The sequence below is a fragment of the Astyanax mexicanus genome, chromosome 8, assembly GCF_023375975.1.
Source record: "Astyanax mexicanus isolate ESR-SI-001 chromosome 8, AstMex3_surface, whole genome shotgun sequence".
Classification (NCBI taxonomy): Eukaryota; Metazoa; Chordata; class Actinopteri; order Characiformes; family Acestrorhamphidae; genus Astyanax; species Astyanax mexicanus.
The window spans coordinates 8,238,892-8,252,906 of record NC_064415.1 but is presented as its reverse complement, the minus strand read 5'-3'; the positions used below and the strand labels follow the sequence as shown (position 1 = coordinate 8,252,906).

The following is a 14,015-nucleotide window of genomic DNA, read 5'->3' as shown; positions in this document are numbered from 1 at the left end:
CTCATTCTCTTCTCTCTATTTCTCCTTACTTTTAAATTACTGTCTCATTCTCTTCTCATTCTTTCTCTTTACTTTTAAACTACTGTCTCATTCTCTTCTCATTCTTTCTCTTTACTTTTAATCTACTGTCTCATTCTCTTCTCATTCTTTCTCTTTACTTTTAAACTACTGTCTCATTCTCTTCTCATTCTTTCTCTTTACTTTTAATCTACTGTCTCATTCTCTTCTCATTCTTTTTCTTTACTTTTAAACTACTGTCTCATTCTCTTCTCTTCTAAACTACTGTCTCGTTCTCTTCTTATTCTTTTCTTTTCTCTTTTAGACTGCCGTCTCATTCTCTTCTCAATCTTTTCTTTCCTATTCTCTTATAAACTACCATCTTATTCTCTTCTTTTCTCTCTTTTTTCTTTACTTTTCTAAACCACTGTCTCATTATCTTCTCATTTTTTCCTTTCTCTTCTAAACTACCATTTCATTCTCTTCTCTCATTTTCTCTTTACTTTTAAACTAATGTCTTATTCTCTTATCTTTACTTCTAAACTACTGTCTCATTCTCTTATCTTTTTTCTTTACAGTTAACCTACTGTCTCATTCTCTTCACGTCTCTTCTCTTTACTTCTAAATTACTGTCTCATTCTCTTCTCTACTCTTTACTTCTAAACCTTTACACTACTGTCTCATTCTCTTCTCTTCTCGTCTCTTCTCCTCCCTCTTAAACTACTCTCTCATTCTCTTCCCTTCTCTTTTAAACTAATGTCTTATTCTCTTCTCTTTCATTCTTCTCTGTCCTCTTCTCTTTACTTCTAAACTGCTGTCTCCTTTTTTTCTTCTTTTCTCTTCTCTTCTAAACCACTGTCTAGTTGTCTTCTCGTTTCTACTCTTCTCTTTACCTTTAAACTGCTGTCTCCTTCTCTTCTCTTCTCTTCAATTATCTTCTCTTCTCCTCTCTTCTCTTCTTAACTACTTTCTTCTCTTCACTTTTCCTTATTTATTTATTAGTTGTTCTCTTCAGTTCTGTAAATTAACACTCACTTCTTTCTTCTCTCTCTCAGTGGTTCTCTTTGCATCTCAGATTTTATTTTCTCCTCTGTTTTCTACTCTTCATTTCTCTTTTCTTTTGTGTACTACTTTTTCATTTTTTTCCTCTGCATTCTGCTTAACTTATTTCTTTGCCTTTCTTTTACTTACTCATCTTTTAACTTCTTTACTTTTTCTTCTATTCTGAACTGTTCTCTTCTTTTTGTCTTCTCATTTCCTTTTCTCTTTTAACTCTTCTATCCCTATTGAGCCCTGCTCTTCTTCTCTCTTTTTTCTCTAGTCTTATATTTGCTTCTCTTCTTTTTTCTCCACTCTTCTTTCCACTTTTATGTTTTTACATAAAAACATAAATGATGATGATGATGATCCTTGGTGCATGGTTATACATAATCATTCCTGTCACAAAAGAACTGAACATTTCGTTTCTTTTCATTTATTTTCTTTCGTGTTTGTTAGTGGTTTGTAGAGAAGTCATGTGGTAGATTTGTCTCCCTGTTAAAGTGTTAAAGCCTCCATGCAAACTTGGTTTCAGCACCAGCCAGATGGACAGCGACACAATGAAGCAGTTAGAGCCAGATCTATGAAACTGCCTATTAGATTAGGGCAAGAAAATTAAGTAAAGACTTGAGTAAAACATGGCTTAATGTAGTACTAAATTGGTTGAATTAAAACACACAGGGCTGGTTTCACAGACCCAGATTAAGTCTCCTCTTTATCTAAATTGCAGTAAAAAAAATGGGAATCCACCATTGGAATTTTGTAATTTTTTACGTCTTTGTCCAATAAAGCAGCTCCAACTTCATTGGATGAACACAATATACACTGTATAACCAGAACAGTGTTTTATTTCAACTCTATCAAGTATTAAAGCTGAAGAAAGTCTTGATCCAATCCTCTAAACTGTTGACTAAGCATCTGCTTAGTGGAATTAATACCTACAGGGTTCAGTCAGTTCATTAAGTGGTGAGGTAACAACTACAGGACTGAGTTGAGACCCACAGATGCACTCAGAATGATTTAACTCTTATTATTAGGTAGATTTATATTAAAATGCACACATTTTCAATAATGTGGGACTAAATCAACACAACAAATAGATTAAGTGTTTGCTCCAAGTTGAACTAGAGCTTAGATTTCCCACCAATTTCCTTGGGCCTGGACTTAAAATATATATATATATATCTGTGATATATATTTTTTATTTTATATAAAGCTATGGAGTGATTATCACAATATAGCAAAGTAACAAATCAAACTTTTTTTCCTTAAATAAAAGTTGCACAAGTGCGCAGTGCAATCTCCCCCTTGCAGGTTTTTGCACATTGACTATAAGCTCAATATAAAAAAAATAGTTTGTTTAGAATTTATTTTCTATTCTTAAGCCATGTTAAATTATATTAGAAAGTAATTCAGACATCATTCTTGTAGCTTAATTTATTGATCATGTGGATCATTGTTCACAGTGTTTGGGTTTTAATATTTCGGAGAGCAAGTGAACAGGAGCAAAGTGTTGAGGGCAGTGTCCTGAGGGCAGAGTCTTGTAGGTAGAGTCTTGTGGGCAGTGTCCTGTGGGCAGATTCCCGAGGGCAGTGTCTTTGTGGGCAGAGTCCTGTGGGCAGAGTCCTGTGGGCAAAGTGCAGAGTCCTGAGGGCAGTGTCTTTGTGGGCAGTGTCTTGTGGGCAGAGTCCTGTGGGCAGAGTCCTGAGGGCAGTGTCTTTGTGGGCAGTGTCTTGTGGGCAGAGTCCTGTGGGCAGAGTCCTGAGGGCAGTGTCTTTGTGGGCAGTGTCTTTGTGAGCAGAGTCCTGAGGTCAGTGTCTTTGAGGGCAGAGTTTTGTGGGCAGTGTCCTAAGGGCAGTGTCTTTAGGCCAAAGTCCTGAGAGCAGTGTCTTTGGGGCAGTGTCATGTGGGCAGTGTCCTGGGGGCAGAGTCCTATCTATTCTTTTGGTCCTGAGAGTCTTGTGGGCAGAGACCTGTGGGCAAATTCATGTGGGCAATGTCTTGTGGGCAGTGTTTTGAGGGCAGTGTCTTGTAGGTAGAGTCTTGTGGGCAGTGTTTTGTGGGCAGTGTCTTCAAGGCAGAATCTTGAGGGCAGAGTCCTGTGGGCAGAGTCCTATGGGCAGATTCCTGTGGGCAGAGTCCTGAGGGCAGTGTCTTTGTGGGCAGAGTCCTGAGGGCAGTGTCTTGTGGGCAGAGTCCCGAGGGCAGAGTCCTGAGGGCAGTGGCTTTGTGGGCAGTGTCTTGTGGGCAGAGTCCTGTGGGCAAAGTGCAGAGTCCTGAGGGCAGTGTCTTTGTGGGCAGAGTCCTGAGGGCAGAGTCCTGAGGTCAGTGTCTTTGTGGGCAGTGTCTTGTGGGCAGAGTTCTGTGGGCAGAGTCATGAGGGCAATGTCTTTGTGGGCAGTGTCTTGTGGGCAGAGTCCTGTGGGCAGAGTCCTGAGAGCAGAGTCCTGAGAGCAGAGTCCTGAGGACAGTGTCTTTGTGGGCAGTGTCTTGGGGACAAAGTTCTGTGGGCAGAGTCCTGAGGGCAGAGTCTTGAGGACAGTGTCTTTGTGGGCAGTGTCTTGTGGGCAGAGTCCTGAGGGCAGTGTCTTGTAGGGAGTGTCTTGTGAGCAGTGTCCTGGGAGAATTCTACACTTTCTATAGATTTCTATATTTTATTACAGAGTTTCTAAAGTTCTGCATTTCATACAAGCGTCTATACTTTATGTAGGAATATTTATAAGGTTTTCCATTTCATACAGACTTTTATAATTCATTTAGAAATATGAATAAATTCTCAATTTTATACAGACAATTTTATATACTTATATACTTATATATAGGGTTCATACTGACTTCTACACTTTTACTGAGATTTTTATCCTTTCTAAACACTTCTTTATTTTCTACAGGGTTAGGATTAGGGTTCATACTGATTTATAAACTTTTATACAGATCTTTATGATTTCTACACACGTCTATATTTTCTACAGGGTTAGGATTAGGGTCCATACTGACATCTAAACGTTTATTTAGATTTATATTATTTCTACACACTTCTATATTTTGTATAGGGCTATGATTAGGGTTCATTCTGACTTCTAAATTTTTTATTTAGATTTTTATAATTTCTATACACTTCCATATTTTCTACAGGGTTAGGAATAGGGTTCTAACCGACTTCTAAACTTTTATTTAGATTTTTATCATTTCTACACACTTCTATATTTTGTATAGGGTTAGGATTCGGGTTAATACCAACTTCTAAACTTTTATTTAGATTTGTATCATTTCTACACACTTCTATATTTTGACCCCCCCCCCCTTCCCCCCCCCCCCCCCCCCTCTCTCTCTCTCTCTCTCTGGGCGTGTGAGCTGCTGGGTAAGTAGGTCAGTGTGCAGGGTGTGCGGGGTGTGCAGGGAGTGCGGGGTGTACACTCACTCCTCAGAGGGATTTTAGGCTGAGCGATAGTTTCCATTGTGCAGGACGGCAGCAGATACTCTGCTCAGAGCTGGGTGAGATAATGAGGAGTGACTGGTGATGCGATTGGTTCACAGTTTCACTACTGTGGACGCTCTGCTCTGTTCAGTTTCTGCCTTCTCTCTGATTTACCTCTATCAGACTCGTCAGTTTATTAAGCTGGACTGATCTGCGAAGTCTTACGTCTGATAAACTTTACATCAGCAGTGAAGTTCTATTAACTTTTTAGGCATTAGTTACAACTTTAAAGAAAGGCTACTCACTACTATGAGCAGTAAATGTTTATTTACACAGTAAAACACTATTAATTATCATTAATTACATTTCTTATCTTAAAGGACCATTAAGGATTATATTTTCTGTAGTAATTAATAACATGATCAGGATGTATCATTAGATATTACTGTAGAGCTTTATCCAGTATTTTCTTACTTGAATTGTGTGGTACGTCATATTAATCTGCGTGGGTTTTAGTCTCTGAATCTGCCCAACACTATTCTTCTAGTGCCATTTCCACCCCTTAGGTTGGCAGGTATAGAACACAACAGCAACAAAAGTTTACTGCAAAATGTTATACACTGGATTTTGTACCATGGTTATTCTGGTTATTGACTGGACCTGAAGAGCTTAAAAGTCCAAAATAAAGTGTAAGAAATGGGAATTTTCTAAAACGTTTGACTGGTACTGTATAAAGTTTTACAATCACAGTTACTCAACCTTTGCTCAAGTTAGATTTCAAATTAGGCTTTTAAAGCCAAATTTTAGCCCTTTGCAGGTAACCAAACAAAACAAGCACAGCTAAACAACTAATATAACTAATATAAATGTCAGGAAAACCCAGGCAGGGAGACGAGGATACGGACACAAGTGCAGGTAGGGACGAAATGAATAATTTAATAAATATATATATATATATATAAATAACAAAGATAAACAAATAACAAAGAACACATAATAATAAAGTAAACCAAAACAAACGAGAGGAACTAGTGAACATAAACTAAACAAACAAGAAGTACTAAATATATATATATATATATATATATATATATATATATATATATATATATATATATATATATATATATATATATATATATACAAACAGGGAGTAAATAAACAAAGAAACAAACAAAGCTAAGAACATAAACAAGGAATAAACAAGAAACTAGAAACTACCAAAAATAACCAAGAAATAACCAAAACTAAACAGGGCAGGGATATATATACAAGGGAAACAACAAGAAGCAAAACAAGAAGAAATAAACAAGGAAATAGACTATATATATACGGCAAAAACAGAGAACAGAGAAACGCTAAGAGGACTGATAACACTGAGAGAGACAAAACAACATTGGAAGGTGCAAAGACCGACGGAGACAAAGTGGCAGAGGAGTGCTATTTATAGTAACATGTAACACACAAGAATAGGAAACACCTGGGGAAGGGGCGGAGCTACAAATGAGAAACAGGTGGAAAAGTACTGAGACGGGAGACACAGGGGAGCACAGGTCACGTGGGGAAGACACACAGACACGAGACGAGGCCAAGACGTGACAATAAAACAAGTCTTTTCTTATTTTAAACAGTTTAGCTTTGTTTGGTAACACTTTACATTAAGTGTTGACTATCTACCGTAAATTAATGCATTAGTTACCATGAATAAGACATGAGGTAATACATTAACAATGCTTGGGTAATAATAATTAAACACAGAACAACGGCATTTTAATTTATGTTACTTTCACTTAACAAGTGAATCATTTGTTAAGATGAACAATAAATCATATATTTTATTACCATATACTTTACTAATGTTGGGTAAACAAGTAACAACTGCATTAGTTCATCTTCTTGTCATTTGTGTGTTTGTGTGCTGCAGTTATGCATACGGTAATCGTTAAATATTTATTAAGTAAATATTAGTTTGGATGGTGCTTATGCTTCATTTCATCATATATAATAATAATAATAATAATAATAATAATAATAATAATAATAATAATAATAATAATAATAATATTTTATTTATATTGCACCTTTCTGAAAAAATCCAAACGCTTAACAACATAGCCTTAGACAGAAGGTATAGTGCATAAACACAAGCAAAAAAAATATAAATAAATAAAATAAAATAAATAAATAAATAAATACATAATGAGGAACAAAAAATAAATAAGGTAACCAAGTAAAAGTATATGAACAGCAATAAGCTTCCCTAAAAAGATGAGTTTTAAGTAGAGATTTAAAAGAGTATGTGTGTGTGAGTGTGCACTGGCATTTTTGTTGGAATTAAACTTAGATGTAGAAATTGTAAATATAAACCATAAATATTAACCAATAATGTTTTTTTAAGCATCTGTTAAACATCTGTTAAACATTACTAAGCACTTATACTTATTTCATGAGGTCTGTTCAGTAAAATAAATACACCTGATTTAAAGTGAAAGTGAAATAATTCTAATCCATGTAGAAATGTACTGTATTTTCAATAGAAGTAAAAATGTAAATATTATAGTATTAAATTAGTTAACTGACATCAGTAAATAAAATAAAAAGTAACTGGCTACCACTGCATAAGTGTTATCACAGACAAATATATTTATAACTAATAATTAATAAATTTAATAATAAATATTTAACAATGACTGTATGCACAGCTGCAGCATACTGTATAGGCAAATGATAAGAAGATTAACTAATGCAGTTGTTACTCGTTTGCTGAACATTATTTAACATTATTAATGAAGTGTATGATTTATTGTTTTTATCTTAACAAATATTTTACTTCTAACGTTTAATTTGAATTTAATGTGAAAATAACATTAATTAAAATGCTGTAGTTTAGTGTTTAATTAACATTATCTAAGCATTGTTAATGTATTACCTCATGTCTTATTTATGGTAACTAATAGTGTTGGGCCAGTTCACAGCTTTTCTGAACCAGTTTAAGTTCAGTTCATTCATGCTCAAAGTTTTTTTCCACACTACAAGCTAGAAATCACTATACGCTCTTTAAACTGCTCATTGTAGACATTTGCTCATGACACTGCAATTGTGGGTTTCATACCAGGTGATCACAATGAAATCTACCAGCATTTTAATTAAAAAAAGAATATATAATATGAAATATGTATTTTTTTTTTTTAAATTGCAGCGCTTTATCTATGCCTACCCTCTGCTGCAATTCATCACATGTAACGTTGTGCGGAAGCCAGTATGTTATTAACTAGCCAGTATGTTAACTATTCTCAGCCGGACACTACGCTGCCCACAATGCATTGCGCACACAACCTCAAAACCATTTCTGTGTGGTGATACATGATGTAAGCAGCACCAGCGAGAATACAGGAGGGAGGAACTTTCTCTCATTGCGTTTCAAAAGAGAAAACAGACCTCACTCAGTTTTCCAACGTTCATTTACAGTGATATCTGCCGTTCATGACACATAATGTGAACTAATTCACGTTAAAGTTCTTTATTAAAAAATGTGTTGCGTTCAGTTCAACGTTCACGAAAAAATGAGCGTGTTCAATGAACGCTTTCTTTTGAACTCATTCACGCACAACACTGTTGACTAATGCATTCATTTATGTTAGTTAGTCAACAGTTAATAATGTAAAGTGTTTCCCTTTGTTTTGAGTCTAAAACAAACATAAAACAGATTATTTAAATTTATAGTAACTTATAGGCTGCGTCCAGAAACTTTTGCTACTCCTCCTCTCCTACTCCTCCTTTCCTACTCCTCCTCTCCTACCCCGGAAGAAGGTGGAGGAATGGAGGAGAGGAGAGGAGGAGGAGGAATGGAGGGCAGGAGCTGTAATTGGGGAAATGGGACAGCTGATCCCTTTTAGATAGGATGTTGACTACCGTTGAACTGAGCCAATCACAACGCTCACTTTCAGCACGTTTCAGAACATTACTATCACACACAGCTAAAAATTCAGATATTCCAATAAAATCCTGTTTACTCCCAGCCGCATTTTTGGCCGCATCTCTGACCAGTGACTCTGGCAGCCCTGTCTGACCTCAGCCTTATGAGGGATTCAGTTTCCTCATCAGTCCCTAAGTTAAAATAAATAAGTAAAAAAAATTAATTAATTAAAATTATATATATATATTATAAATAATATATGTTTTTATATGTATAACATGATACACATAGGGTCATAAATATAGTTTTACTGAGCATACGGTTTATCTAAACTATAAATTATATTACTGCTTTACTGGCTGTTTAATTAGATAAGGAACCTAGTTAATTAATATGTTTATGACGTATATTTGGGCGTTGCCTTCCCCATTTTCGCGTGCTCTGTGGGCGTGGATGCAGTGATGTCATTGGAAAATCCTTAAAAGTCTTCCGGAGTAGGATACACTGATGCACCCTCCGTTGGAAGCCTACTACAGGTGGAGTTTAAGCGGCTTCTTTCATCTCCTACGGCAGGGGTGTCAAACTCATTTTGGCCGAGGGCCACATTGGCATATTGGCTGTCCTCCGAGGGCCAGATGTAACTTATATATGTAATAAAATGTAACCAAATGTAATATATGTAAATGAATGTAATTACTCCTTAATGTTAAATAACTCTCAATATATTATTTATTCAATCAAATATTACAGTTGCATGGAAAAAATGTTTGCTTGTTGCTCTATTAACATAAATCCTTTTAATTTGTCATGTCATGAAATCCAAAAACTCCATCAATCAAGAACCAAACTAGTCAAGTGAATAGAAATGACATCAAGTTATATTAACTTTGAAATTATTAACTGAAATAAGGCTTAATAAATATAAAATCAAAAATTGTGAGCTGTTAAGAACATAGCATTTCCTCAGATTTAGCAGTTCCTCATCCAACCACTAGTGGGAGCTGCAGCAGCAGCACCACAAGTCCGCAGTCTTTACTGATTCAGAGCTACAGCCCAGCCACGGGCTACAGGGCTCAGCTCAGCCAGTCTGGAGCGTTTTTAAAATTTTTAAGTTCTTCTGTGTATGAAAAAGATTTTTGTAACCGAATAATACAGCTCTCTACAGTTCATCTTTCAGCCCAATCAGCTAACAGCAGCCGTTTAGAGCATGAGTCACTGCTGGGATTACATTATAAACAGGTCAGTTATCGCGCTGCTAACCTCAGGATGTTTATAACTACGGAGTTTAGTGGACACACCACGGCTGCAAGGTTAGACTGTTGAAGGCTACTGAAGACTATTAAAGGCTATTGGAGGTTATTGAAAGGGTTATTGAGGGCAGAAATTAGTAAAGGCTGGTTAGATAAGTGATTCACCTCTTCGTCCTTTACTGCGGTGAAACTGCGACTAGCGCTGTCACAGTGATGTTTATTAACGTCATTAAAACAGATTTTGTCAGCTATTGTCTTATAAATATTTACACAGAACTTATATCTCTCCTAAAAAGCGTTTATTTTGGTCAGAAACACTCTTCGTAACACAAAAGGCATACCGGTCTTTCGCCTTGAAGCACAGCTGTCCGTCTGCATCAACTTCTCTTTTTCTGGACATTATGGGATAAACATTTATATGTCTCAATTCCACCCGCGAAGTTACGCCTTCCCTCCGGCAGGGCTTCCACATCAATGACTACACTGCCGTGTAGTGGCAGTAAGCCGTAACTTTGCGGGTAATACAATCGACAAGCATTGTGGGAAATGTATTTTTGGTCAAAGAACGCTTCTGACTTATTTATTATAGACACTAAGATCTTACAAGCTCTCGCGGGCCACATAAAAAGACGTGGCGGGCCACATTTGGCCCGCGGGCCTTGTGTTTGACACATGTGTCCTACGGTATTCAGACAGGCGGCAAGATGGCCTCACGAAATCAGTTTCCGGTCACGGAGGAGAGGAGGAGGATCGGTAGGAAAAAGGAGACACTTTTGGGGTTTCTGGACGCAGCCAGAGTCTTCAGAAGATCTTTATTCTTGAGGGAGATCAGCTGTGAGTGTGTGAGTGAATGTGTGTATGTATATATGTGTGTAAGTGTGTATATATGTGTGTAAGTGTGTATATGTGTGTGTATGTGTGCGTGTGTATTCTATGTGTTAGAGCTTTCAGACTCCCACTCAGAAGCTGAAACCAAACTGTTATGTGAGAATCTCTCCTCTCCCACACATCTGCCACGCCATCCCCGCTCCCACTCCCGCTGCCGCTCGTCTCGGAAATGTCGCGAGACGCAGGGGCCGGTGGGCTCCAGCCGGAGGTGCGAGCTTTTTTCCCCGTCTTACATAAGAAATTATTCATTAACAACACGTTACACAACTCGCAAAGTACAGACAACTCCAGTGAGTCATGTGCTGCGGAGCTCTCGGGCTCATAAAGAAACACTGATTAATGCTCAACAACACAGAGTTCAGCACTAAATACCTCATTCGAATGAACACACTTACTCTTAGAAATAAATTATAATTAAAAATTAATCAATGCATTAAATTAGAACATTATTAACTTTAGTCTACACTGCAATTTTAATCATGAATTTACCTCAGCAGAGGTAGCATCAGTGGTACTTAAGTCACATGTGAGTTTTACTATACTAGGCCTGTACAGCTCATATAATTCAGCTGGAAAACAGACAGTTTTAAAAGAGAATATTAAACTGAAACAAAGCGTGAAAAGTTAACAATAAAAAATGAACTTAAACCTGCCGTTTAATAATTCTCAATGACTATATCTGTCCTGTTTAATGAGACAGATACAGAATGTTTTATTTTTTTATTAAAGTAATCATTAATACAGTGTGTTTTAAAATAAAAAATAAGTTTAACATAGTTTAACCTTTTCTGTCCATACTAGCAGATCAGATTTTTAGTATTTAATTTATTTTATAGATTTATTGGTACCACTTTAAAATAAGACTACCTTTACAAAGGGTTTATAAATGGTTTACAATAAGTTTATTAATGGTAACTAATTGAGTTGTAAATGACTTAAAAATCATTAATAATCAGTTATAACACATACATAGAAAGGGCAACAATATAGATGGCTGTGGGTTCACTATTTGGCAAACCACAAGTCATTGTTGCCCTTTGTACGTATGTGTTATAACTGATTATTAATGATTTTTGAGGCATTTACAACCTAATTAGTAACAATTAATAAACTAATTGTAAACCATTTAAAAACCCTTTGTAAAGGTAGTCTTATTTTAAAGTGGTACCAGTAAATCTATTAAATAAATCAAATACTACATATCTAATCTGCTAGTATGGACAGAAAAGGTAACTATGTTAAACTTAATTTTTATTTTAAAACACATTTTAACACATGTATTAATGATTACTTTAATAAAAAAACTAAATCATTCTGTATCTGTATCATTACAAATGAGAAATTGAGAATAATTGAGAATTATTAAACGGCAGGTTTAAGTTCATTTTTTTTATTGTTCAGCGTTCAACATAACTTATGATGCTTTGTTTCAGTTTAATATTCTCTTTAAAATCATTCAATCATCATTTTCCAGATGAAAGGTATGAGCTATACAGGACCAGAATAGTAAAACTCACATGTGACTTAAGTAGCACTGATGCTACCTCTGCTGAGGTAAATACATGATTAAAATTGCAGTGCTGAGGTAAATATACTGTAGTGTGCTTTGCTGCAGTGTCTGCTGGAATTTAAAAATCTTAAGTGTATAATAAATGATTATGTTAATAACTGTTCATGTGTAATATATAATTTGCGCAATAGAAAGCCTGTTTAAGCTCATTCTGATGGAGTTGGAGAAGATGGAGCAACACAAATTTGATATATATTGATATATTTTATTAAAAAAATTATTTGAAACAAAATGTTTTGAGAATGAGAATTCTTACTGTAACTCAAAACCAAAAAAAATCTTTCAAATAAAATATAAATGTCTTTTAAACATTTTATATCTCTAATTCTCTAATTTAAGCACTTATAATACGATATATCTCTGATAATAGCTTTATGAAGCTATGAAAAATAAAATGAACTCTAGTTGTGATGACAAACTGCTTTAACGTTTATAAATCACATTAAAAATCTGAAATAAATTGATATTTTTTATAGTAACAATGTGCTGTTCAGGACAGAGGTGACTGTAAAAATACAAGAACAGTGATATCAGATTTACCACATACTGTATATGAGTGAAAACACACATAACACACACACACACACACACACACACACACACACACACACACACACACACACACTCTCACCTCACTCGCCTCTTCACACAGCCTGAGGTTAATTACTCCAGTTTATCTCCATCCCACCACCAGCCCACTACAGTGTGTATTGATGGAGTGCTGTCTGTGTGTGTCTGTGTGTGTATTGATGCGTGTGAGTGTGTGTGAGTGTGTGTGTGAGTGTGTGTGTGTGTGTGTATGAACTCTCGCTCCATTAAACACCATTCAGTTTAATTTAATAAGAAATAAAATCATTAAATAATATTTTAACAGACACAGACTGACACTGTTTTCTCCTCAGTTTATTTTGTACATAAAATTAATACAAATTCATGCATTAATAGACAGAAAATAAACCAACAATTACATGAAGTCTCAATTAAAACTTGCTAACAAAATATTATAAAAAAAAAGAAATATGATAAACCAAAATAACGGATGGATACATAATTAATTAATAAACAGAATACAGCATAAAATAACATTAATTACATAAAATCTGGATTAATACACATTAACAAAATAATACAAAATCAAAAAGATAAGAGGGTAAATAAATTGAAATAATGGATAAATAATTAATTCTTCTTTTAATTAATAAACAAAATACAACATAAACATTACAAATAAACAATGACATGGTTAAAAGCTAAAAAAAAATGTAATGATCAAATAATTAAATGTATCGATAAACAAATAAAGCAAATGTAAATGTTGCCAAATAAATAAATTATAAATAAATAAATAAATAAATAAACGTTTTACTTAGTTTGCATGTGGCTAAATAAATAAATAAACAACAAATAGACAAACAATTTAATAAATAAATAAATAAATAAATAAATAAATAAATGTACAGACAACCAAATTAGTAAAAAAAAAAACTATATTATATCTTATATATGCCCACGCAGTTAAATAAATACATTTAGGAACATATGGACATTATTAAATAAATAAACATGCATACAGCTAACTAAATAACTAACGAATTAACTAAATAGATAAATAAATAAATAAATAAATAAGTAAATAAATGAACATGTGGACACAGGGAAATAAATGAATGCATCTCAATTAAAAAAAAAACAATATAGTAATAAATAAAAGAGCTGAACAAATAAACACACATGTTGCACACACAAATAAATAAATAAGTTCATAAATAAATAAATAAATAAATACATAAATGAATGTACAGACAGCTAAATTAATACAAATAATAATACATGTCCATGCAATTCAGTAAATACATTTAGGAACAAATGAACATTAATAAATAAATAAACATGCATACAGCTAACTAACTCACTAACTAACTCACTAACTAACTAACT

At 34.6% G+C, this 14,015-nt stretch overlaps 1 protein-coding gene across 1 annotated transcript in view; it reads left to right on the top strand.

The window, feature by feature from the left end:
* Positions 1 to 14,015, top strand: part of adcy1b (adenylate cyclase 1b) — a 173,205-nt gene that overhangs the window by 674 nt on the left and 158,516 nt on the right. The gene's annotated exons all lie outside the window — the stretch shown is intronic.